Source organism: Fukomys damarensis, unplaced genomic scaffold, assembly GCF_012274545.1.
Source record: "Fukomys damarensis isolate Sample0158 unplaced genomic scaffold, DMR_v1.0_HiC HiC_scaffold_38, whole genome shotgun sequence".
NCBI classification, from domain to species: Eukaryota; Metazoa; Chordata; class Mammalia; order Rodentia; family Bathyergidae; genus Fukomys; species Fukomys damarensis.
The window spans coordinates 4952988-4979439 of NW_022900950.1; the positions used below are offsets into that span (position 1 = coordinate 4952988).

The 26452-nt window shown below is 33.9% G+C and overlaps 1 long non-coding RNA gene across 3 annotated transcripts in view; it reads right to left on the reverse strand.

Moving 5' to 3' along the window:
• LOC104858599 overlaps positions 1-15105 on the reverse strand; it is a 116984-nt gene extending 101879 nt beyond the window's left edge. For 2 of the 3 annotated variants that reach the window (XR_779179.1, XR_779177.1), the window contains exons 1-2: positions 15025-15105; positions 14428-14484 (exon numbers count right to left, since the gene is read on the reverse strand). This is a non-coding gene — a long non-coding RNA (uncharacterized LOC104858599). Of the gene's footprint in view, positions 1-2321; positions 2460-14427; positions 14485-15024 lie in introns of those variants that run through there. The other variant, XR_779178.1, reaches the window with a different exon arrangement.
• Positions 15106-26452: the final 11347 nt, after the last annotated feature.

Here is a 26452-nt window from a genome sequence, read left to right on the forward strand (position 1 = left end):
ACAAGCTTAACAAACAGTTTCCTTGAAAAGTAGCAAATGTTGATGCCTTAATTATACAGGAAGAAGTTATTTTCCAAATGTCAAACTCCAGTGGGCCATGACTGGGCCCCGACAATATAGTTTTCAGTGCCTCATTTTATACCTCACCTTAACTTGAATGGGCCAAAATGAGCTGTGTTATGGCTTGTGTTTAGATGTTGCCCCAAAGCCTCATGTTTTCTTGGAGGTGGTTAAATCTGGACTGTGTGATTGAGTCATGGCATGGCTAGGCCCAAGGGTACTCAGATTAAAGGAGAGAGCACTACCTTCCCCAAGTAGCCTGAATAAAAGAGGCAGAAAGATGCTGTTAAGATGCCCCTTACTGCCTTTGTTGTCTTTTTGCTGCCATGAACTGGGACCCGTCTACCACCCTGTCTTAGAGCCAGCTGATTGTGGACTGAAACCTCTATGAACTGTGAGATAAATAAACCTTTTCCCCTCTAATTTTGTATGTTGAGTATTTTGAATCAGCAATGAGAGAAAAGTAAATAAGACAAGCTGTATACTTATCCATGATGTCACAATCAAGGTGTGTGTCAGTCCAATAAGAACCCCATGTGACTGAATAACCAGTGAGTTTGAATGCTCTGTACATCTCTTTGGATTCATAACAGGAAGTTGCACCAACTGTGCCTAGAGTTGCAGGCTTAGAATCCCCAGGAATGGGCAGGGTGAAATGAGAAAATCTTAATGTCTTCGTAGTTTTACACCTTTTGATCCTAAGAGTTTCACTTAGCTAATACATAAGTGAACCTTATCAAGGATTCAAAGGGATGTTTCTGAATCAGAAGTTCATGTAGTAAGCAGATTTGCTTGAGTGGTAGAGTAGAAAGCAGTGTTCGTCACAGGGATAACCGTCACTTTCTCATGTAACATCATAGTTTCTGAACTCTTACATATATCATTTGTATTAGGAAGAGTAAATCTACCTAGTCCCTTCCCTTCTTAGTGATTGAGTCTAATTTGAAAAACTCCAAAATGAGGATTTCAGGCTACAAAATCACATGCCTCCATGATTCGGGCATTCAAATTAAGTAATAGCTTAGTAGCCAGTTAATAGCTATCCTTAATTTTAAATTAAAAAAAATTTTCAGTATCGGGATTGCACTCAGGCAAGGCAGGCACAGTGCTACTGAGCCAAATCCTGGGCCCAGCTACCCTTAGTTTTTAATGTTTATACTCAGTGGCATAAGACAACTAGTGCTATTGTTTTGGAAAATGATGTATCTGAGTATTCTACCTGAAATAATGCCTCACTTACCTATTTTTCTATTTTGCTTCTGTTGGACCTCATAGAAAAAAACATGGAGCATTTCTCTATACACAGCGGTCACTGAATGGGAGACTGTCCTCTAGTGTCGCGAGCCGGCGACGCAGAGCACTGTCCAGCAGTGTCTCGAACCTGAAAGAGCAGCGGGGTGGAGATGGGGCAGAGAGAAAGGAAGGACGCCAAGACAAGAGTCTGATCAAGGCGGCGTTTATTGCCGGCAAGCACCGGCCTTTTAAAGCAAAAAACCACAAACTATTATGGGATGGGTTTACCATAGTAACTGAAAGGTCACACAGGAAAAGAGCAAGCAGGTTCACCAAAACAACCCACCGTGAGTAGTAGTAACCCGGACAACCACACATCTAAAGGTCAGAGACAAGAAACTGTAACTTTCAGGAATTCCACAAAGGAAACACTCTACCTGCTAAACTGGAGAAACTTAACACATATAGAGTTACTAAAGTTAAAAACACTTACAACCAATACTCATGATCCCCACACTCTAGTACTTCAAATATTCACAGGAGTGAACACTTTAAATAAGTATTATGCATCTGGGAGTGGAAGACACAAGAATACAATGAATTGTTCCAGACAGGCTCACAGGCCAAGTCGGATTACCTTTCCCTCCCCACTGAGGACTCTGCATGAATCTGATCAGCTGACTTCAAGAGCTCCTTTCCTCACCAGGACAAGGAAAAAAGGTAACTTGGGGCTTCAATGCATGGGGTCCAAGAAGAAGGAGAAGGCTGGAAGATGTAGGATGGGAGGAAGGGTACAAAAAGAGGACTTTCCCCCTTGGTCTCCAGTTATAAAGTCAGTGGCACAAAATTATGCTTTCAGCATAAACTGCCCAGTATCTGGCAGGTGTCTTCAGGCAGAGGGCCCAATCTTTCAGCCATGTGCACATCTCTACAGCTTGCCTCACAGCAAATTTGTGTTTGAGTGTCTACTTGCTTGCTACCCAGCCAAACCAACCATTGATGTTTTTGGCTTCTTTAAAGTCCTGTATTTATTAGCAAGGTCTTTGCTTCTGGCACAACTTATTTCAAATCCAGATCTCCACAGCAAAAGGAACACTGTCTTCTGGCTGTGGTCCTGGGGTTGCCTGACCCAGGGTGATCATAGCATGCTTTCTGTTCCCCTCACCCTGAAGAAAATAAATGAAAACAAAAGCACCATTCATGGGTTTGTTTAGAGTCTATCTTTCATCATTCAGTTTCATTAGTAGGTAGGATTCCAAGACATCTTCTTATCTAGCCTATCACCTAAGTAGAAGCATTTACTACCCATCCCAAGGAATGCATTCATATCCTCTAACCTTGTTGGTAGAGAATCACTCTATAAATAAGTGTATATATATCTATATAGATATTTCTATATATATGCAATACAGCCTTTTTAAATGAAAAATAAAAAGTAAATCAAAGTAAATGGAAATATGATGTAAATATTTTATTTCTTCTAAATGTAATCTTTTAATTCAATGCAACTTTAATCACACTCTCAATAGAATTTTCTCTAGAGCTTGACCTATGTATTAAAAAGTACACTTGGAGTTATGAGTTTGTGAGAATTGACATTCTGGGGTCCAGGGAAATTGACCTAGTTGCCGGATATCAGGAAGCACACATACAGTTTGAATTTCAGGAAATAAAAACAGGTTATTTGAAATTCATGATTTCCTAAGAACAGTGACCCTTATCTGATTCCAGTGGTAAGAATGAATACTTGTTTAGTCAGATGATAGAACTGAATACCAGATTTGAGATTTTCTATCAAAGAATTCAGTATTCACATCTTCGCATCCCTCTCCTTTGTGAGGATATGTTAGTAATTGAAAGTAGTCTTCTAAATAGAGAGTTTGATTATATGATAAATAATAAATTTAGCTCAATTAAATTATAAGTTATGAAGATAACATTATATTCACCCTACTTGATTAGTATATTCATGTTGTATAGAAGTCTAAGCCTCCAAATACCTTATTTCTGCTTCCCTGTTCACAAGGGAATGAAGAGCATACCACTAAAGTACCAACTGTTTTTAAAGAAATGAAAGGAAAAATATGTGTGAATGTAGAGATTTTCTTGCTATAAAATGTCAAAATTACAGTTTGCCAACAGAAATTAGCAAAAATTCCACTGAGTAACTATTTAAAGCTGAAATATTTCTGTGCATATATATGCGTCATATACATCTGCATGTAAGGTGAATGGATTTTGTAAAATGAATAAACATTTAATTAAAAATAAAATTATAATATGAATTTGACTGATTAAAAATAAAAATAACATAATTAGTATAGAGATAATTTAGAAAAATTATTTAATGAAACATTGGATAATATTTGCATATTGAGAAATAAATTTTTACTAGAGCATATTCAATGTAGAAGAATTGCTGAAAGATATGGCTATATGTAATTCTAACGAATTGGATAATATGCATATTGAGAAATAAATTTTTACTAGAGCATATTCAATGTAGAAGAATTGCTGAAAGATATGGCTATATGTAATTCTAACGATACTCTCTGAAACACTACAAATAAGTGGTCAATTGATTTACAAAAGAAAAATAAGTGTAATATATATGATTTTTAAATGTCAAATATTTACATTGTTGTTTGTTTGTTTTTGAGACAGGGTCTCACTATGTAGTTGAGACTGCCCTGGAATTCACTATGTAGCCCAGGGTGGTATCGAACTCACAGTGATCCTCCTGCCTCAGCCTCTGGAGTGCTGGGATTACAGGCATGCACCACCACACCCAGCTTTTACATTGTTTTAATAAATTACTAAGATAACATCTAACATCTTTAAGAAAACTGAGAAAAATACTATAATTATATTAACATAATTTATAGAAGTAGACAATCAACAAATGAACATTTTCAAATATGTAAAAAATAGTTTTAAAATAATTAAAAACAAGAAAGCTCTTTTACTTTGCCTAAGCAGTTTTTTTTAAAGATAAATAACAGTCACTATGGGTGATTATATGCCTCTTTTCCTTTAGAGATTTATAATTCTCACCAAATTTTAAAGATTACATTAAACATATGTAGTTATTAACCATAAGTAAAATATGATGCTTTGTATTCTACTTGTTTTTAAGTTGCATCAAATCCTAGATGCCCATTTCTGAGTTCCATATTATAATTTATAATTAAATTTAGGCATTTATTCTTTCTTGCAATGTAAGAGACAGAAAGTTTCCATAGTGTAAACTAATGAATATAAAAATAGTCCAAAATACCTGGTACAATTGGTTATTTTAGATATTATGACACAGATAAGTGAATAAATGTGTATGTGAAAACAATGACTAAATAGGAAGATACAATTTAAAATACATGGGTTAAGATACCCTTACATACAATGAGAGTAATTATATTATTAGAATAAATCCATTACTATTCACATTTCAGAAATACATTTACCATGAAACTGATGACTTTAAACTCCAGTGTCCTTCATTCTCACAAATCCTTCTTGGGCACCTATACTCACATTTAAATTTACCTACTTTTACTTAAATACTTTTCCCAATTCTGAATTTACATAAAAGGTAATCTCTTCCCTCTGTTCATTTAGGGCTCCTGATCTCTGCGACTAAATAAGCTAAAAAAGGAGCAATGGTGTTGGCAGGGATGATTGACTCAGTCTAGCAAGGGGAAGCTGGACTACTACAATGCAGGAAAGGAAGAATATAGTAGGAGTGCGAAAGAACCTCCAAGGTGCCTTCTAGTATTACCGTGCTCCATTAATAAGGTCAGTGGGAAATTAAAACCTCTCAATTCAGGCCAGTTGACAAAAGGCCTGGGAAGTTCAAGAATTAAAGTGTTGGTCACTCTGTCAGGGAAAACATGGCCTGATACAAGCCTTGGCGCTTCTGGAACTAAAACTTTTAGGGTAGCAGAGCATGAGGTTGAAGGAAAATGAAGTGAAAAATTCCCTAGTGGATCACTAGGGGTAATGGTGAGTGGAACCATTCCCACTTCTAACCCTTGCTTTCTGGACCCATCGTGGCTGCTTATGTAAAGCATATTCAACCTTATGAAGAACCTTGCCTCAGCTCTGCAAGGTATTAACACCTAGCTGGCACTGTAACTGCATCTTCACAAGGCCATTCCATGCTTTTGTCAAACCAGCAGCTAAGACCAGTGAATTTCATGGGTATAAGCCCATTGGCTCCTTTCTTTGTCTATGAAATGTGTTACCTGGTAAGGATCAATGGTGTGTGAAATATCATGATGGTGGATAAGGATTCTAAAAGTCTATACACGGTAGTTTTAGAAGGAGCATTACATGCAGAAAAGGTAAACTCATGTCCAGTATAAATGTTTCTATTGGTAAGGAGAAAGTACTGCTCTCTCCATGATGGGAGCAGTCCAGTATAATCAACCTGACACCAGGTGACAGGCTGATCACTCCTAGGAATGGTGCCACACTCCTAGGAATGGTGGGAACTTAGTGTTGGTCTATCCTACTGGCATATTGAGCATTCAGTAGTGGATATAGACAGATCATTCTGGGTGAAGGAAAGTTTATATTATCATCCATGCTTGGCCTCCAGCCCTGACACCATGACCACTTTGTTCTTGAGCCCACTGGGCCATTACAGGGGTGAATGAGGAAGAAGTCCAACTGCTATCCACAGATTGGATAATGACATCCACTTGATTATTAAAGTCCTTTCTGCTAATGTCATCTTTTGAGAAGCATTTATTTACATGGGACACAAACAACTTTGCATCCTTTGACCACATATAGAGATATCTATCTACATAACTCTTCTCCAAATATCTTTGCTATCCATTTGCCAGTTATGTTCTTTCAAAGTCCCTGACCATATGACCAGACAATTGACTATGGCCAATGAATCAGTATGCACTCAGACATCTGACCACATTTTTCTTCTAAGTAAAATGCTCTACCAGATACAGTGCCTAATGTTGTAACAATTGTTGTGAAAATTTACTTTATCCACTGTCCTTCAGAGATGTCCTAGAAAGGGGATATATCTGTCCACTTTCAGGTGGTGCCTGTATAATATGCAGAACCATCCTTAAACCAGGTCTTGGCCTTCTTTTCTTCCTCTTTCAGCTGATCATGTGATACATGCCATAAGACCACAGTTGGATGTGGGGACAGGAGGCAGAATAGCAGGAGTAGTAACCAAAGGCATTTGGGCAACTTCATGTAACTGATTTGTGCCCTCTGTACCTGTTCAGGTTTGACCACATATCTACCACTGCCATTTAATGATAGACTGTTGTTGTGCATATCCAACTTTGTGACTTGGTGAAACATAGTATCCAGTTTGTGACGAGCAGCTCATGTTTCACAGTAATCTGGTGTCCATGGCCAGGTGTTTAGTTTTTGCTAAATCCTTGTAGCAGGCCAGGATCTGCTTTTCAAAGGAAGAGCAGTTGTCTGCAGGTGTCTGTGGATCATTGATCCCAAATCCTAAAATCCTCTGCTGTTACTCAGCTGCAGGGACCTGCCAGAGTCTCCAAATACCATCTCTATCTTCCATTGTCTTCAAGTAGTATTAGATCTGCTGAATCACATGCCTCAGTGGCAAGGCAGCCTGCACAACAGCCTGGACCTCTTGCAGAGCCTTCTCTTCTGAATACACTCAAAACAAGCAGCTTTCTGAGTCACTCAAAAAATGGGCTGGAGTAAACACCTAAGTGAAGATTGTGTTGCTCCCAAACCCAAATAAGCTCACTCATCATGGTAGTTCTATTTTGGTTGAAGGTAGAGCCAGATGCCACAACTTGTCTTTTACCTTCTAATGTATATATGTACACGCCCCACATTACTGGACTCCTAGAAATTTCAGTGAGATAGATCTCACATTTTATTTAGATTTATTTCCCATGCTTTACTAACAAGTCCTGAGTGGTTGCCATTTCCTTTTCATTTGATCCAATCTGCATAATATATTACCAGCGTGATGGATCAGTATGATACATTGTGGAAGAGAAAGATGATAGAGGTCCCTGAGAAATACATTGTGGAACAGGGTTAGAGAATTAATATAATGCTGGTGTAGGACGGTGACCTTGCTGACTTTGCTACTTGAAAGCAAATTAGAAGTTTTGCTCCTTATGGATAGGTATGGAGAAGAAGATATTCGCCCAATCATGTTCCAGGAGACGTGTTAATCTGCTCAAGCAAGGAAACCACAACTGGGACAGCAGCCGCGGTTGGAGTCAGCACTTGATTAAATTTTTTGGAAATTCACCATCATTCTTCAAGACCCTTCTGTTTTCTTTACAGACCAAATAGAAGAATTAAAAGGGGACTTGTTGGGAACCACCAACCCTCCATCATTTGAGACCTCGATAGTGACACTAATCTCTGCATTTCCTCCAGGGGTGCAATATTGTCTTTGCTTTACTATTTTCCCAAATAAAGACAACGCTAATGTCTCTTATTTGACCTTTTTAATTATAATAGCCTTCACACTGCATGGCAGGGTATCCATATGAGGATTCTTTATCTATCCCAATTATGCAATATAGAACTGGGGAAATAACTACAGGTTGGATTTAGGAGACTAATGGGCCCACTGTGAGTCAGATCTTTGTTAATTCTCCACTGATTACCTGACCTTCACAAGCTTCTACACTTACTGGAGGGCCACAGTGCCACAGTAACATTTTGGATCTGCCGGGTCGAACATACAGGTACTCTGCTAAAAGGCCTTAGGACACTATGGGGAAAGATAGGAGAAATGTTGACCGTATACATTTTTGGATGTGCTCCAGGGCCCTTCCTCAAGAGTACCTGGACACCTCTTCATTCAAGGCAAAAAATATTCAAAAGTATTCTGTGTAGAGCCACTAAATTTCTTACATCTCATATTGAGTAATTAGGATAACCAAATGGATCTACATTGCTTATTACTTTAAACAGTTAACACCAAAGACTATCAGTATTCTACACATTCAGAATGAGAGACCATAGGAGCCTTAGGTCTCCTAAAAGTAGAGAACCAATTCCAAGAACCACTAAAGCCATTAAAGAAATATATCTTTCCAATTGTATCTCTAGAACCACACCTGGTACCAAAATTTGTATTAGTTACTGTTCATTAGAATATATATATACACATAGGATTTACAAAGTAGGTTTAAAATGGCTGCCTGGAGAGTCAGGCATGAAAGAATACAAAACAGCCATCTTTGGACTGGAGGTCCAAAGAATCCAGTCAAAAGTTGAAGGCCTGGAGCTCCCTGGAGCGTCCTGTGTGACTCCCTATCACGAGGCTAAAGAGTCTGAGCTGCAAGGTTGAGAAGTGCTTCCTCAGGAAGCCTAGAGACAGAATTCCAAAGGCAATGGCAGAGTCTGGAGACCCACCCCCCCAACAAACTAAAGTGAGATTTGCTTCTTCTTTCCCCTTTCATTGCATCCAGCCCTCAATCACCTCTACCAATGCTGGGTCTTTGTTTTTCAGTAAGTCCATCATCCAGACACACCCAGAACTGTGCTAAACCCTCAACTCAGCATTTCTTTTTCAAGTTGACACCAATACTACAAAAGGGTTAGTAGTTCTGTTCAATTTAACAAAAGCCTTGCAAAAATAATTTCTTAAAATATGCCAAATGAGATGAATATTTATAGTGCTTTCTTATACACTTTCTAATATACATTCTAATGTTAAAATACAATTCTTCTATTCAAATATTTCAATATGTAGTATCTAAGCCTATTAACCCATACAGCCGCATCCATACAACAAGTAGCTTATAGATTAAAAGATTAAGAAGGATCAAAATGGCTTAACTGTGTTCAAACAATAGTTGAAACTTCCACAAAACACTTTGTTCCAGTAACACACTAACACTTTCTGCAAAGGAGATTATGAGAGGTACTGACTATTAATAATGAATCATACGATCTTTGAAAATGTTTGTTAGTATTGAAGGTGCTTGAGCAGATCAGAGATATATCTTCTTAATCTCTACCAAAATATCTTTCAATCTACTGTTTTTATATCCTGACATCCTGTACCTTGGAAAGAATCTTGAAACTTAAGTCTGAGACCAGTTGATGTAGGAACAAATAATTAAATTTTGGTTAATGTTAAAGACAGATATAGCTAATTAGCTATAGAGAATTCTATGCAAGACTATTTACTTACAAAAGCTGGTATCCAGAAGTAAAGTTACTATTTTTCATTTAGGTTTGTTTGCAGTGCTTGGAATAGAATCTAGGTCCTATAGGATGCTAGGCAAATCCACAACCACTGAGATATACCCTCAGTCTTCTTATTTAGTTTTGAGCAAGCAAGCACACCAGTAAACACATTGAATTAGTTATTATTATTACTATTATTTTTAGTAGTAGTAGCAGCAGTAGTAGTAGTAGTAGTAGTAGTAGTTGGTACTGGGGATCTACCTTGTGCTTTCAAGGCAGATGGCAGAACCGCTGAGGTAAATCTCTGGCCCTGAAGTCATAATTTTTAAGCAAGACATCTTATTAAATGTGAGATGAATGGTTAAATGGTTGGAAATATTGATTTAAATGTTACTTATGTATTTAAATGTCAGAACATCAACATGTAACCTATGAATATATATAATATGATTTCATGTATATCAGTTGAAAGAAATTTAAATAAAAAATAACATTTGTTTTACTTACATAAATTAATCACAACAGATACTGAAATTTTTCATTTAAGGAAAATATTAAGACAAATGAAAGAACGCATGTTAAAATGTATTAATATTAACCACAACTAATTTTAAAAAGAAGAGGGAAGCCGGATATAGCTCAGAGGATCTGCGGCCTGCCTGGTAAGCACAAGGACCCTAGTTTGGTCCCTGGAACAAAAAAAAAAAAAAAAAAAAAAAAAAAAAAAAGACAGAGGGATAAACTAAGTAGAAAGAATTTAATTTAGTCCTTGCGGCCTATTTACATCACACATTGCCATTTTATTTTATTGGATTTTATGCTAATTTTAACAAAAATACATTAGAAAATTAAAGTTTTTGAAACATAATTTAATTATAGGTATTTGTCTTATCTACTTTTAAACAATTACGATATGCAGAAACTAGCATAGAGTAACCTGACCTCATGATTGAGTTTGTCTGTATTTTTCTTTGCAACTTTTGCTCTTTTCTGTAATCTTCACTCTGTTCCTCCCTTATTCCCTACTTATAATCATTTTAACTAAGCAGTATAAAGGGAAGTTGATTTTCAAAGCTTTTATAACTTTCAACCTCATTGCTGTTTTTGTCTGTTAAGAGAAATAACTTTGTTAAAACATATTTTAGCCCTCTTTTCATTTATCCATTTGTTCAAAAATAAATGCAGATTTATTCTGCTTGTAGAAAATCTATAACTTTCATGGATTTGACACAAGTAGGGAGAAGATACCACTCTAGCTGTGTCTGCAGATAATTTCCAGAGAGTGTGTGAAGGACTGAGTTTCAAGTATATACTCTTTGGTAGAAGCAAATTTGTATTACCTTTATAGCAACCAATTAACATACGAGACTTTAGAATCATCTAAAGTATATGTGACAAAGCTCAGCAGAATTATCTGGGCCACTCTTTTGCATGGTGATATCATTTATCCTTGATTTTCCAAAGTTTCTGAGTGTTTGAATATAAGCTCTTAACTAAATCTTTATGAAAATTTGTCAAAAGTCTCAAAACACCATGCCCATCATAATCTCCTTACAACTGTTTCATCATGGAAAACTTTCAAACTCAGAGGGGTAGCCCAACAATATCTCTTTTGATACGTTCACATTTGTATAATTAGCTAAGCTATTTAAACAAACTTTATGAAATTCTGCAGTGGGGTCTTAATGTATTCACTTTACCCTTGTTATTTTACCAGAGAGAGAATAATGTGTTTTTCATTTTTGATAAATATTAACTCTGATTTCCAAAAGAAATAATTCAGCAAAATTTACTGAAAATAAAAAACCTCAAATTGCTTTTTATAGATGTTTTGATGTGGTCTCCTTTATATTTTCTCTGTTTTTATTTTCATTATGAAAAAAATTAGTTGATGTTGAATAAAAGGTCAGACTTGTAATAGAATGTACATTGTGGTAACACAGTTTGGGGTTCAGGTGCTGTCTTTTCTTACTATGTGAACCAGGGTAGATTTTTTTATGGGTAAATGAGAATATTAATAAAACTTACTTGGTGTGGTTATGAAAAAATAAATTAGATAAACATAGTGACAATGCCTTGCAAAGTGCTTAAGGCACAGTAAATGATATCGCTTGCTACTTTATTCACTGCTATTAATGTTAATAACCGTAGTAGTGTGAGGAGAGAGTAGCAGCAGCCACAGGAGCGGTGAAGTAGTAGTTGTCATGTGTGTGTCAGCAGCTGGGTGAGAATTCGTTCGGGATCACACACTAGGATGCTTATTTGAGAGGACTATATATTTCTATCTAGTTCTAGAACTTTCCACAGTACATTTTTAAAAATTACTTTTACTTTATCTAATTGGTGTTAATCATTGAGAACTGATAAATATTGAAGAAATATCTTTTAAGTGACACGAAAGAATAACTTACTCCAATTCTAGTAAAACATATGCTTTCAATTTTGTGAAAGAAATACATATAAATTAAATCCTCTAAAAATGCATGGTAACATATTTGTTCTTATAGATGACAAGTTCCCAAGTAACATTTTCTTACATATTCATTACTTGCTTTGTAACATGTAACTTTATGTGTAGACCAAACAATTTTATAACTACTGCAGTTGAAAATGATGTTTAGATTATATACAGAGGCTTCTAACTGTGCTTATCCATCTTTATATCAATGAGTGTCTCTTTAATAATATTTTAATATAAGCTATTTCAGCAGATATATAAGATTATGAAAATTATACATATCTATGTTACATAGACATTGTGATACATGAATAAATGTTTAACTCTAAACATGTCTATATTTTAAGCATTTATTATTTCCTTATCAGAAAAACATTTAAAATCTTCATTTGAAATACACAATACAGTATTTTTATCTATAGTCATGCTCGCCTACAATAACACAGCGGAACATCTTGCTTCTACCTACAACTCAGTACACATTAATCAGCCTGTCACACCTGTCTCTCTCTTCCTACTCTCATTATTCCCTGGTATTCACCATTCTATTCTCAGCTCCTGTGAGATTAACTTCTTTATGTCCAATGCATGAGTGAGACCCTACAGTAATTGTCTTTTTGTGCCTGGCTTATGTAATTTAACACAATGATCTCCACTTCCATCCACCTTATTGTCACAAATAATAGGATGCATCTTTTTTATGGCTGAATAGTATTCTACTATTGTATACACATGTAATTGTCATTATTCATCCATTCATTGACAATTTGATTATTTCCAAGTCTCTAATGTGCATAACGGTGCTAGTAAGAAGGGGGTGCGCTGTCTCTTAGACAGGATGATTTTATTTTATCTGACTTTACCCAAAAGATGGATTGCTTTGTCACACCATTGTTATAGTTTTAATGCTTTTATTTCTGGTATGGGAGATCGAACTTAGGACCTTGAGCTTATGAAGCAGACAGGGAAACTGCTGAGACAAATCCCCAACCAGTTTTATCTTTTTGAAGAACCTCATATTGTATTTCACAGAACCTGTACTAATTTACATTACTACTAACTTTGTGTGAGGATTTTCTTTTCTCCCTGTTTTGGTCAACATTTATTATCATTATTCTTTTGTGTAATAGTAAAACTCTTTGAATTGATGTATTATTTCATTGTGGTTCTGATTTGCACTATTACTTTGATGACTGAGGATGTTGAACCTTTTTTCATATACTTTTTGGGAATTGTTATATGCTCATTGAGAAATGTCTGCAAAAGTCTATTGTCCATTTTGAATTTAACTGTTTTTGTTTTGTTTTGTTTTGTTTTTTCTACTGCCTTTTTGGAGTAACTTATAAATTCTGTATATTCACTTTGTGTCAAATGCATAGTTTTCAAATAGCTCTACTTTTGTAAGTTGTCTCCTTTTGTTGCTTATTTTTCTGTGTAGTTTAATGTAATTCCACTTGTCAAATTTTACTTAGATTTTCTGTTTAAATAGGGTCAATCAAAAAATTATTCAGCCCAGGCTAATATAAATATTTTGGTTTTCTTCTTATAGTTCATAATTTCAAATCTTACATTTAATGTGTTCCCTAAGTGATTCTCTGTACAAAAATTCTTTTGAAACTCCTTTCCTAGTTTAGATTGATATTTTAAAATTTCAAACATAATGATATTATTGTTCATAAGTAAACATTCCCGTTTCACAAATTCCTAAGAGTTTCATCATATTAGATTATCCATTGAATCACAAAGTCCATTAAGATTTCAAAATATCAATTCCAAGTTTCTTCAACATCTTCCAGCAACTTAAAATAAATTCTATATCCCTAGTGCCTTATTTTTGATGAATAGTGTAGCATATTTTCTACTTTGAACCTCTTAACAGCTGTCTGGTGCTCTTTCCACCTACACTCGAAGTTAAAACATAGTTATAAATCCTATTAATGGGTGTACTGTAGCCTTGATTTCACACTCTACCTTAGATGTTTTATGGCATGTCTGGGAATATACACCTTTCCCAATTCCTTGCCAAATATTAATTAGTAACTTTATAGCAGGTTTTCAAGGACCAAGGGAATCCACTTTTTAAAAAGAATGTTAAGGGGCTCCTGTCATCATATTTTGGGTTTTAATTCTAGAAATAGTGCTAAAATAAGCATTACATTTTTAACCATCAGAAAGGAAAGAGCATTTGGACTTCAGGCAAGATTTTAGCAATAGTCTTTCCATTTGAATTTTCTTTACACATTTATCAAATGTTCTCCTTTCCTTGTCCTGTGAAACTACATTCAAGCACTTTACCACCTACCTTCACTGCAGACTACTTTAGCCAAACTGATTACATGCTGTTAAAATATCTCTATGCTACTCAGTATTGAGAAATTCTGCTTTATACTCAAAATTTTCTAATTTCATGAGAGGCAATTTTTTTTTTTGCTTGCATGAAAACCTCCCACATATTTTGCTTTCTCCTCATTATGTGAACTATTTATCACCAAGTTATGCCTTACCTTTTCTCAGGGAAGCCTGTCATTTCACCCACGGGAAAATTGTCCTATTATTGCTTCCTATAGAGTTAAAAAGTTTTCATTAATAATATAACAAATATTTGTCCTTAGTACTACACTCTAAGGTACAAAAATGGCCCTTCACCGATTTTCCTGTACAACCCATACCAGGCACATCTACAGAGTGAATAAGTTGCTTCAATTATTATTGGAAACAAAGTATGCTTTTACTAGCATCTTTCTGTCTCTGTAGTCAAATGTCAGTTTTGCCTTACCTGCATTTAGAATTGTTCCTTAATTCTACATTTCTAATAATTTCTTAAAAGGACTGTGATTATAGATGTCTGTCAAATTTTCCGTAAATTTTGAATCCATTGTTTAATTGACTAGAATTGATAAATGGTATTCTAGCACACAAAATTAAAAGCTCTGCCTTATTCCTTTTTTATATCATCCAAAACCTACTCTTTCCGTTAAATCCTCCACTTAAGTACTGTATGCAGTCTTTCTCATCACCCAATTATCCTGCTTGGAAAAGCTGGAAGTTAGCACTCTGTGAAAAATGAAGGTGGATTGCTAACCCGATTGATTCAAGCCTACCAAGTAATTGATGAAGTGCACTCCTGGGTGTGTCTGCTTTAGAGTGGAGGTGTGAGCTTGGTTGGATATTCTTGTCCCCAGACCTTCTCTTTCTGTTACGTTCCTTTGCTGCTTCCCAGCAACCGTAAACTGGACAGCTTTGTTCTGCCACACCCTCTTGTTCCAGTTCCTGATTCAGTCCTCCATAAATCAAAACCTCGAAAACCCGAACCAAACCAAACCTGTCCTTCAGTGTTGCAGGTTTTCGGTGTTTTGTCCCAGCAACAGGAAAGGTGACCGACACGCCTGCTTACCTCATGCTTTTCCTCTCATGCTATACACACACAATCATTACAATCCAGGTAACTCAACCTGAAAATAAAGCCCAGATATGCAATGTTTTTCTGCTTGTATCTCTATCACGAATAACCTCGTGCAAAAAAACATTGTGTCCCCTGGAGAACTCTTTAGCTTCCTAACTTATTGTGCTATTCAAATTATTACGCCACCGAGTTCTGACAGTTGATTCTCCCGCAGCATGTAGAGCGAATATTTTAAAACCTAAACCTGATTTTGTTTTTGCATTTCCCCAAACTCTCATCGCAAAAAAAGTAAAATACAGCCTCTGGCTAAACATTTATGGATGGTCTTGTGCAAAGGCTGAAAACACTGATCATTATTATTTTATTAGTTTTATTTTTTGGAGAATTTATTGTGATGTGCTTATATGCTTGATGTAGCAAATATGATTGCTTTATTCAATATGATATGTATAGCCTCACTTCGCATTTGCATTTTCTCCTCTAGTCTAATCTGTATATCCATTTACATATTTTTCTTTTGAGAGAATGATGTAAATCAAGAAATTTCAAAAACATGAAAATATTATGTTACTTTATCTTTGAGAATGCCCATTGGAACTTTAGGGATTAATTTCCTAGTGTTTTTGTTTGTTTGTTTGTTTGTTTGTTTTTGTACCAGGAATTGAATTCAGGGCCTTGCACTTGCAAGGCAAGCAGTGGCATCGCTGAACTAAACCCCAGGCCCCTCCTAGTGTTATCTTATGTGTTTGGACTGCCTCAGATTTTTCTTTATCATATAGGATTGCTTTTGTACAAACTGTATATTGTTTGGTCTTAAAGTGGCCTATTTTCATAAAATTCTGTTATGTTCAGCAGATCTTCCCTTCCTAAGTACTATGATTCAGAAAAATAACTTGAGAGTTGTACACTTCTATTTCCCTATGTATGTTACTCACAACATGCATGACTCCTAAGGAAACAAGAAATGTTATATTGGAAAATTATTTTGGTATACATTATATTAAAAAGTTAAATAAATCATTTTTGTTAGGGAATTTATTTAATATATTGATATTTCAAGAATATTTCATGGTACAGTTAACCCTCAAATTATGTCCAGCTTGACATAGGAACAACTTGGGCTATGACCATAATTTTAGTTTTATCTTATGACCAAAGTCTTGAGTTAAGACTCAAAGGTTGGCCACATATATTCAGATGGTCTCAGATACAGATTTAACACTCAAAGAGTCTGGAAGGAACAATTACATCATACTTTCCTGTGGGAAGTTAAGTGAGAACCCCTGGGCCAATATCTCCCTAAGGACACTGAGATCTGCCTGTACCCAGGAGAGAGGGTTTGAAGGCTGAGTAGAGAAGCCTGGGCCTTCAACTGACCAAGCTGACTTACGACCAGCCTTTGGGAACTAATTAAGTTCATAAGTTAAAGATCCAATGTATTTTTAAAATTTGTCTCACACCATAGTAGAATTTTATCCTTCCAAATGTACGCTTTTTTTTCCATTGAGTTTATTGATTCTTTTGTTTCCTCATTGAATTTATTGGTACATTTTAGGTGTACAGTTACATTCGTCATTGAAATCTTGTGCCTTTACATGACAGGTCTTGGTTCTCATTTTCTCCTCTTGCCCTTTCCCTCTCTTCACTCCCTCCTCCCTTCACTATTTACAAAAATTTCTTTCCTTTTCTCATACTTTTTTCTTTTCCTTTGTTTGCTTTCCCCTACCCTTCCCACTTCCCCTACACCTTTAGCCTTTTCTTCCTATTTCATGTTGTCAATTATACCATTTGGATGGTATTTACACCTTTAGTTTTTCACACCAGAGAAACTATTCAGTATTTACACATGTGTGACTCATTTATTTCACTTAAGAGTATGGCCTCAATATGCATCCACCAAATATACTTCTTATTTTAAAGAGAAAATATTGCCAAAATATTTCCAAAATAGTTAAAAATCTCAGAATTAGGGAAAGAAATTTAAAAAAAGCAAAACAAAAAACAAAATGAAAAGAGAAAAAAAATAATGATACCCCTGAAAGACAGAGGATAAAGTATGGAACAGTGTTTGGTGAGCTTGCCACAGAGAGGCCCTAGAATAACCTCTGGTACAAGTACTATTAAATCATTCTCTTGATTTCAAGTTTTACAGAATAATTTTGAAACTTTATCAGTATTAGCTGTTATTAAAAATCTAGTTTTGTGGAGCATAAAATTGGAATAAAAACAATGGCTAAAGTTTATAATATCCATGCTAATTGCATTAGTATTTCTAAAATTAATAATGTTAATGCTATGAACAGCAATATTCTGTCAACATTAGAAATATGGAAGTGTTATACATAAAATATAGAAGTGATCATAATTGAGTACAGCTATTTAGAAGAGATTAGAGATCATATTTCCACATGAAAGTTATTAAATATCCTAAGTATTAGTTGAAATAAATAAAGAGATATGCAAGCTGAAACAAATAATTTATAAAAAGTTGGAGACTACATGACTTGAAAGGAAATCTTGCATTTTTTTTCTTGAACACATATTTATTTATTGATCTCCCACTGTACTGACAATGTGTAATAGGGTCTGGGAGCTATTATAAAAAGCTATTATATGCAAAAGTATTTAAACAACTACTTAAGCATGAAATCCATAAACATACAAGTGTGACCTTCAATTATATTAAGCTTACATATTGGTTTTTAAATATCTTTAGAGTAATTGCAAAAAATGCCTTAATACAATATGATGTCATGGTATGTGTGACATTAAGAATATGAATGCTTGATTGAAATACTTTAGATTTCCTAGTGATATTTGTGATCAAACTCTTTGCATTTGGTATTAGATGTAATTTTTATAGGAAGTTTATGAAGATGATGTTTTTAGTTTCTTCACATATTAAGATATTTCTCCATTTAACAACACTCTACATTTGCTGTTGAGATACTTATCATTTTTAAATATTTAAACAGAAAGCAAAATATAATAATATTGCTTTTATATTTTACACATTTTTAAACTTTCCGTAGCTAACTGCCATGTGTGTTATAAAGTGAAGGTAAAGATGTAACTTTTAAAACATTCTAAAATCAAAACTAATTTCATTAGATTTTCATTTTCCTCTAAAAGAAAGTAGATATTTTCATGTCACATGATCCTACAGTAATTACTTCACTTTTTCATGAAGTAATTGCATGAAACAGTATCAAGTAACATATTATGAATTGAACTGTCTTTTCCAAAATTTACCTTGAAGTCTTAACCCCCAAGATACCTGTATTTGGAAGAGGTGTTTCAGTGATTCAGAAGGTGGTGGCTCTAAAACAAGGGGGCTGCTACAAGAAGGGGAGGAGAAACCAAAGAACTTGCAGTATTTCTTTGAGTCTTATATCTGAAAACTCAAGGCAAAACAAGTTCCAGAGCTGTGAGAGCAGAGAGGAGGTGCCCAAGAATGCAGAAAAGGCAGCTATTCTCCATCCATCAAGAAGGAATTTTCTGGCATCTTGTATTGATTTCTAGTTTCCGGAACTGTGAAAAAAAAACAAAACAAAACAAAACTAATGTAGGCTTGTTAATCCACCCAATTTTCAGTTTTATTGTAGTGTTAGCTAACTAGTATATTAAATCACAGATTGCTCTTTAATACTATATTAGGATATAAAATGGATGTATAAATGTATCCTATTAAATTTTTCCACTATTTTCTTGTCAAAATACACCTAAACCACATATATGAGTAGAGGTGTACAAATTATATGTAAAAATAAGTCCAGGTACTAAATTACATGTACAGGCATATGTTCCCTTATTGCACAAGTAATAATTCTCCTTAAAATGATCATATACAATGCCCAAATGCTGGGAGTTGAAAAGTGATGTACTTCCTTTCAAATTTTACTGATTCTATAAAGATAAAATATTAATATATTGAAGAGTTTTAATCATTTACTATGGCCAAAATAATGTGATTTAAAATATACATATGCAGGAACAACTAATAACTAATAATTAAAAAATCACATGCAACTCTTGAAACAGTTTTTTAATTGCAAATCATTAAACTAAATTGCAGCATATTATCTCTATTATAATACCAAAATAGAATTTATAATGGTCTTTCTGTCACTCTTCCTTGTATTTTAACATTCATTTATACTAGTTGGTAAAAGAGACTCTTATATAATGAGGTTGTCTTTACATGTTAGATGTTATACAATATATAAATTTTTTAAAAATCTTGTAAATTACTGGAAGAAAAAATGTTGAATTTTCAACTTTTAATAGATTACTAAAGGTTATCAGAGCAAAAGTACATGAACACAGTTTCTGTCATTGTGTAGGCTCTTTAAAATTAACATTGATGCTTGTAATAATTGAAGGTACAGTATTTAACATGCAGTATGGCTAATAATAAAAGGCTCTATTAAAATCAAAATTAAAAAAATAACCTACAGTGAGTCCATATTTCTTATGAATAAACTGTACTGTAAGGCATTTAAACATAATTCACAAATATTAGGGCATAATTTTATTTTTATTAATTGGCTAGTGTTCTCTAAGACTTGTAAGAATATATTGAATTTACTATTTATTTTAAATACCAACAAAAGTATGCAATGAATATGGTAATTATACATGCACGTTTCCATATAGACACCATCATTTCTTATTGAGTTTATATGTGTTATGGCTATGAAAATCCCATGCTTACATTTGATATGAAAGAATAGAGAGTTTGCCAAATGAAGCATCTGAATTTTGAATTCTTTCAATTACCTTAAATATTTTTCATAAATACAGTGCCAAAATTATTGATACTTATAACATTAGGCTTTTCCCATACTTTCTCCCTGCTTACCAGTTCCATCAGGACATGGATCACATATTTTAGTTTGTTTGTGATTTGTTGTTTTATAAAGATTTTTTTTTAAATTTAGAATAAGATAGCTGAAATTATCTTTAATATTCACTGCAATAATTTTGAAAAATTCACTGACAAGTTATAGCAGGACATCACCATTTCACAATGTTTTCCTTTTCAATTTTATCTTCTATTTTTCAAAGGAAATTGATGGAGTTGATATGATTTGTTTCATGTAACAGACCTTCACATCTCCATACATAAGTAATCAAAACTAATAATATTAGAGAGGATACGTTGTGGAGCTTTATACTCCTTTCTCTTCACCCCATCCTTTTTCAACTCTGTGTATTCTGAATTTTTTTCTATCCAAGGGAAAGTGCACATTAATGTGTGGACAAAGGACAGATCCTTTGTCTTCACTACAAGCCTAGCCAGTGACTGCAGGTCAATCCTGTACTCAGCAGAATTTTACTTTCTATATTTCCTTTACTGTATGGTACCTTAGATCAGTTCACAAGTATACTCCCTGAAGTTGAATCTCTGTTTCATTAAAACCTGAATTAAAACACACATTTGAAGATGACATTTCAAGCAAAATTCTATAATACTGCTCTTAATTTTTCTTAACATTTCAAGAATATTTCCATCTGTATTTGCTTCTACCTGGAAGATGCTTCTTTCTCTTTTTGTCATATAGGGCACAGTTCCAGTGCACCTTTGACAGAGACCCCTTGGAATAAACTCATCTTTTCAATATTTTGTTATCTTAATTTTTCATTTATTTCAATGCATAATCCACCATAATCCAATAAATTCACACTGATCTGTTCTTTGTGTGTGTTGCCATGTTTTATTTTCTCCATTACTAAAAGAAGAATCTAACCTACCAGGAGGAAAGAGATCTCCACTGTTCAACACTGAGTTTTGCACAGGGCAAGCATATGGTCAGCATTTACTAACTGCATATTTATGAAAATAATAAAGGGATATTAAAACCTGTAGGTCATTCTACAATGTCAATTTTGCATTTTCAAACACATAGAAGCCCCAAATAAATTCTTAAAATGAAGCTAGGGATTTAATTTGTATATTCTCAGTGAAATATTTTAATTTCCTGAGTTACTGACTTTCGCATTTCAATTATTTACTTGAAAACCAAATTTTGAGTTATTTTTTTCAGTAAATTATATTACTAATTTGAATCCCTCTTTCTGTCTTATCAATTGAATTTTACAAACTGGATTCAAATATCACAAAATCTGTCACCCCATTATCGTTATATTCTAGCCAAATTATTTATCCTGATAAAATATTAAATCAAGCTTTATCATCTCTAACATGGAATATTGTAATAGCTCCATAATAATTTTTATTCCACTTATTTTCCATTTTGGTTAATCCATAACATTTTAAAACTATTTCAGTAAGTTATTATTAACAGAATCAAAAGTTTTAAATAACCAATTGTCTCATGAATATAGCGCTGAACATTTAGATTTCTCTCTAAAAGTAAATATTTTGTCATTCTTTTGCACTTCCATCCTGAGATCTTATTCTCAATAATTTCATATGCATATTCCCTTTTGCTTATTATGCTAGGAACACCTTTTCTCCTTATTAACTGGGAAATTCGTAAACTCCGTTAAATTATTTCTACTTTGGAGAACATTTTCTAATTTTTCCAGATTTAGAACTTCTTTTCCCTGTGATGTAATAGATCGTGCACATGCTCTTCTTTCAGTAAATTTTAGTTTCTCTTTACTTATTTCCTCACAAGCCTATCTCCTTGGCAGACATATGAACATTAAAGGACAGAGTTTGCCTTACTCATCTGTCTTTTACAAGTGCCCAGGACTGTGTTCAGCACTTTCAGTGCACTCATAAATCTCACAGCATGAATTGGTATGTGATGAATAAGGAGTATAGCAGGTCAGAGAGATCAAAGTGAGAAGATAGCTTGATAAGTCACATTTTATCCCCAGGAGACTATAAAATATATTGAGGGGATACAGAAAATGATTTATGAACAAATAAAAAGTAATATAGCTATTTGGGTTGAAGAGGGGGTCAAGAGATTAGTGCTTGATTTAAACTTCCTCAACTATGTGAAAAAGTATGGGATGATCTTTCAAGTTTTCTTTGTAAATAACATTGAAGTCAGTATTGTTGATAAACTTCCACAATTAGGAAAAGTTAGATACTCAAAATTTAATAAAAATTCAACGATATAATGGAATGCTAAATACTGAGAGAATAAATTGTGATATTAAATGTCACTTGCTTTACATGATTGATATTCTGAAAAGTCATATATTATTCCCATTATTTATTATCTTCATTTCATATGTCAGAAAAGCTGAGAAATTAATATCTCAAAATATATTTTCAATATCAATGCACCTTTATGTCCCAAATTTGTCCTGATGGTCCATTGAGGCATAACTAAATTCATGATTTCTCTCTAATGATGCAATCACTCCACAGTAGTCAATCTCATGTTATAGTGAAAAAACTATTTCACTATTGATGTAAAGAAACTATTTCAGTAGATTTATCATTCAATAAAACAAAATGTGAAAATGGTATTGTTGAATATTTATCTAGGTTGTTGAGAAAAATAACCTTTTAGGCATATAAAATTAATAAAATATACTTAGTCATTAATTTATTTGCTATGTAAGTGTTTTCAAGAGCACATATAAAATTTGCATAATGTGTGTATGTACTTTAAAAGATGAATTAAAATATAAATCCAGTTCTCCAAATCAAAACATGAATATATTAAGAGGTATATATCAAACACATAGAATATTTGAGTCAGATACTAATGATTTCAAAGAAACTGCTTATATATTTTTTCAGCTTTGTAACTTTGTTATATCACTTCTACTAGGTGCTACTATCTTTTCTGGGGAGATACAGAAAAGTAATAGTGTATAGGTGAGATGCATGTGAAAATAAGAATGATGTTAATATATACAAGATGCTTATCTTGATGTTTAGTTCATAATTACACTTGATAAATTATGACTATGTATACTATATAGAAAAAAATCATCCCTAAGAATTCAGCTTTGTAGAACTATGATTTAGTTATTTAAATTTAGGAGTAAAAGTGAATATTTTGACTAAGCAAATCCATCTAAGTAATTGTTTTATTTGTAATCACTATAAATGAATACAATTTTTGAACCCACCAATTTACACGTAACTCAATTGCTTTGGATTTAGTAAATTCTAAATAAGATAGTAATTATATATAATCATGTCAATAATGTTAGATGTTCTGAAATTTTATTTGTGAACAATACACTAGAATATATACACTGTGTTTTCAGGCCAAAATTTAATGAAAGAGCAGGCACTGTGCCGTGAGACCAAACATATTTGATGAATGAAAGAAAATGATCTTTCAGAAAATTCTGTGATGCAATGCCTGAAATGAAAAGATTTAGGATTATCATTAAAGGTATAAAACTACAGTTATTCCCCTTTGCAGTACCTCAAAAGAATTGCTTCAAGCATATTATCACAGATGATCTAGAATAATTTCTTCTATATTTTCAAGAATAATGGCTTTGAAGATCCAGTCTGCAGGAAGAACTGTGTTATAAAGGACAAACTCATTTGGAATTTAAGTAGAAGTCAGCACATGATGTAACTATAGAAGTTAAAAGCATTAGCAGAGGAGATTAATAGAGAAAGCTGAATCAATTAAATAAACGTGTCGATACCGATATTATTAAATTATTTTTTTCTATACCTCAAAATGTATTAAAACATTCAGGACATTATTTCTTCTTCATTACATATAAACCTGATTTCCAACATTTACAAAAATCATCCCCAGAATAAAGAGCAATTGTTCCTATTCTAAGTTGCAAAGAAACTTTGACTTGCTTTATCGGAACCTGTGGGGGAGGGGAAGGTGACCCAAAGGGGAGGAGAGTGGTGCAATATTCCTCTGCTTATAACAAGGTTCAACACTATACACTAAAATTGAAAATCTGATCAACCAGATCTGGGAATGCTGACCTCTCCACCCACCTCCATCCAGCCATCCAGGGAAGAGAATTGAAAACAAAAGAAGCAACACAACCACAAAAAAGCAATTTACGAAATCAATTTCCAGCTTCCACCTAATAATTGAGAAGTTTGAGTTCATACAAGTTTCTCTTCTATATACATGCAACAGTTTTAATTTGAAGCTGAAATAGTTCCCAGATATGGCAAAGCTAAGACAAAAGAATTTCAATGTTATAAAATGTTATAGGCTTAAATTCCTATATACACAAACATAAATTTCTAAGAAAAATGCTTATTTTTATTAGCTGTCATTTAATCTTCCTGCTTCCATCTAAGTAATAGGTCAAGTTTTAAAATCCCAAGAACATCCCATTGCAGAATTTTAAAAATTGTTTTTATGGATTCTAATCATTTAGAGTCCAAATTGCTTTATTCAACATTCTATCCATTAAGAAGTTATCTGTTGTTATGACATTTTTATATATTTTTATCATATATAGTAGGACAGGATGCTGAATAGCAAATAGTTAAAATGAATAAAACATGTATTTCCTGACATAAGTATTTTTAAAAATGTGCATGTAAAGCATCTCTCTATACTATGATCAGTTAGAGCAACAATTATTTGAGTAATAAGTGTAATAAGAGTAATAAGTGTTTTCAGATACAGTTAGAATGTAGTAGGAATGTGGGACAAAGGATCCCCATTTTAATTTTTCTGTATGGTGTGTGTGTGTGAATATCTTTCTTATTCCTACATTACTCCAAAATGTGTACTTGTCAAGAAATCATATCTTGTGACACCGAATCCAGAGATCTTGAGCTTCGCAGGTTTCCTTTACATGCTAATTATAGTGGTGACAAGGATGATGGTGATGATTTAAATCCGCAGGGTATAAGAAGTTGATGTTTAAAAGACTGCAAATTGCTATTCAATAATAAAAATATTAGGTGTAACATAAGACTAAAATAATTGGAAAACAAAGACGGGAAGGAACAGACTCCAAAAACATTATGCTAGTTCAAGTATAGATAGTAATTTATTTGTAGATTTATTCAAATATAATTTTATTGCCTTAGTACACAAGACACACAGCTTTGGATATCTTAAAATTTCACATCACTCTTGTCCCATATGTTGTGAATTTCTAGCTTTTATTCAAGTGCATCAGGGATTAGTATCTACAGTTACAGATTCATTGATTATATGTTTTATACTTTCCAAAATGAACATTCGTTGATTTTGTTTATAGAGTGTCATCACATTAAACTCTTTTATTGATTTGTCTAAATTGTCTAATTATTTTATCCATGCTGAGATCAAGATCATTTAAAAGATGTTTATAGAAGAACATTTTCAACTCTAACCTGGGAGGATACCTTATAAAATAGCTTCAACACAAGTAATTTGTATCCTTAGGTCAGAACTGTGGCAGTCTTGGCTGTGCTAGATTGAATAACTTGCTTTCACTTTTTATGTGTCTATAATTTGATTATTATTAAATGAACTAGAAAAGAAATTTGCTTTTACAATAAAACCCACAGGCTTTTATGTCAGCCTTTTACCGAGATTTATTCTTTACTAGATAAGTATGCAATACAAGAAAATATCTAATAAAAGGAAAAATAAAGATTCTCATTACATAGCTTTAGGCCACAGAATGAAATTTGGAGAATAATAATGCATTCAGTCCCAATGCCTCAAATCTAAATTTTTACAGTAACAGTGTATAGCTAGCCAAACTCTGGAAAGCACTTCAGAACACATGGGACTCCTCCCTTGCAGTGACAACAAAATCAGTGATCTCAGCTCCACCAGCCTTATATTCAATATCCTCAGTTCCCCAGAGGGCCATGTGAGTCAGTGATCAGTGATACTCTCTCCCTGGTGTTAATCACACCACCACTCTGTTCCTAGAGCCTTGTAACTCACAAACTGACAGATTCTGCTCTTTGCTAGACACAAGTTTCTTGTCTCCAAGTCACACTGGCTTTTGTCTTATGCTGCTTTCAGGTACTTGTCTATGTTTATTTCTAAAACTGTTTGCTTCTACCTGCAGCAGCTGTTGTCTCTTGCACAGCCCCCCTCTGTATATTTAGAGCATATAGTAAGCTTCTGTTGGGACTGAGAAAACAGCTGTCTCGGTGCTGTGACCACTTGGCAGAAACAGAATGGGGAACCTACGTCTAAACTGTTTTGAGTATTAAGACTGATGGCAACCATGTACATCAA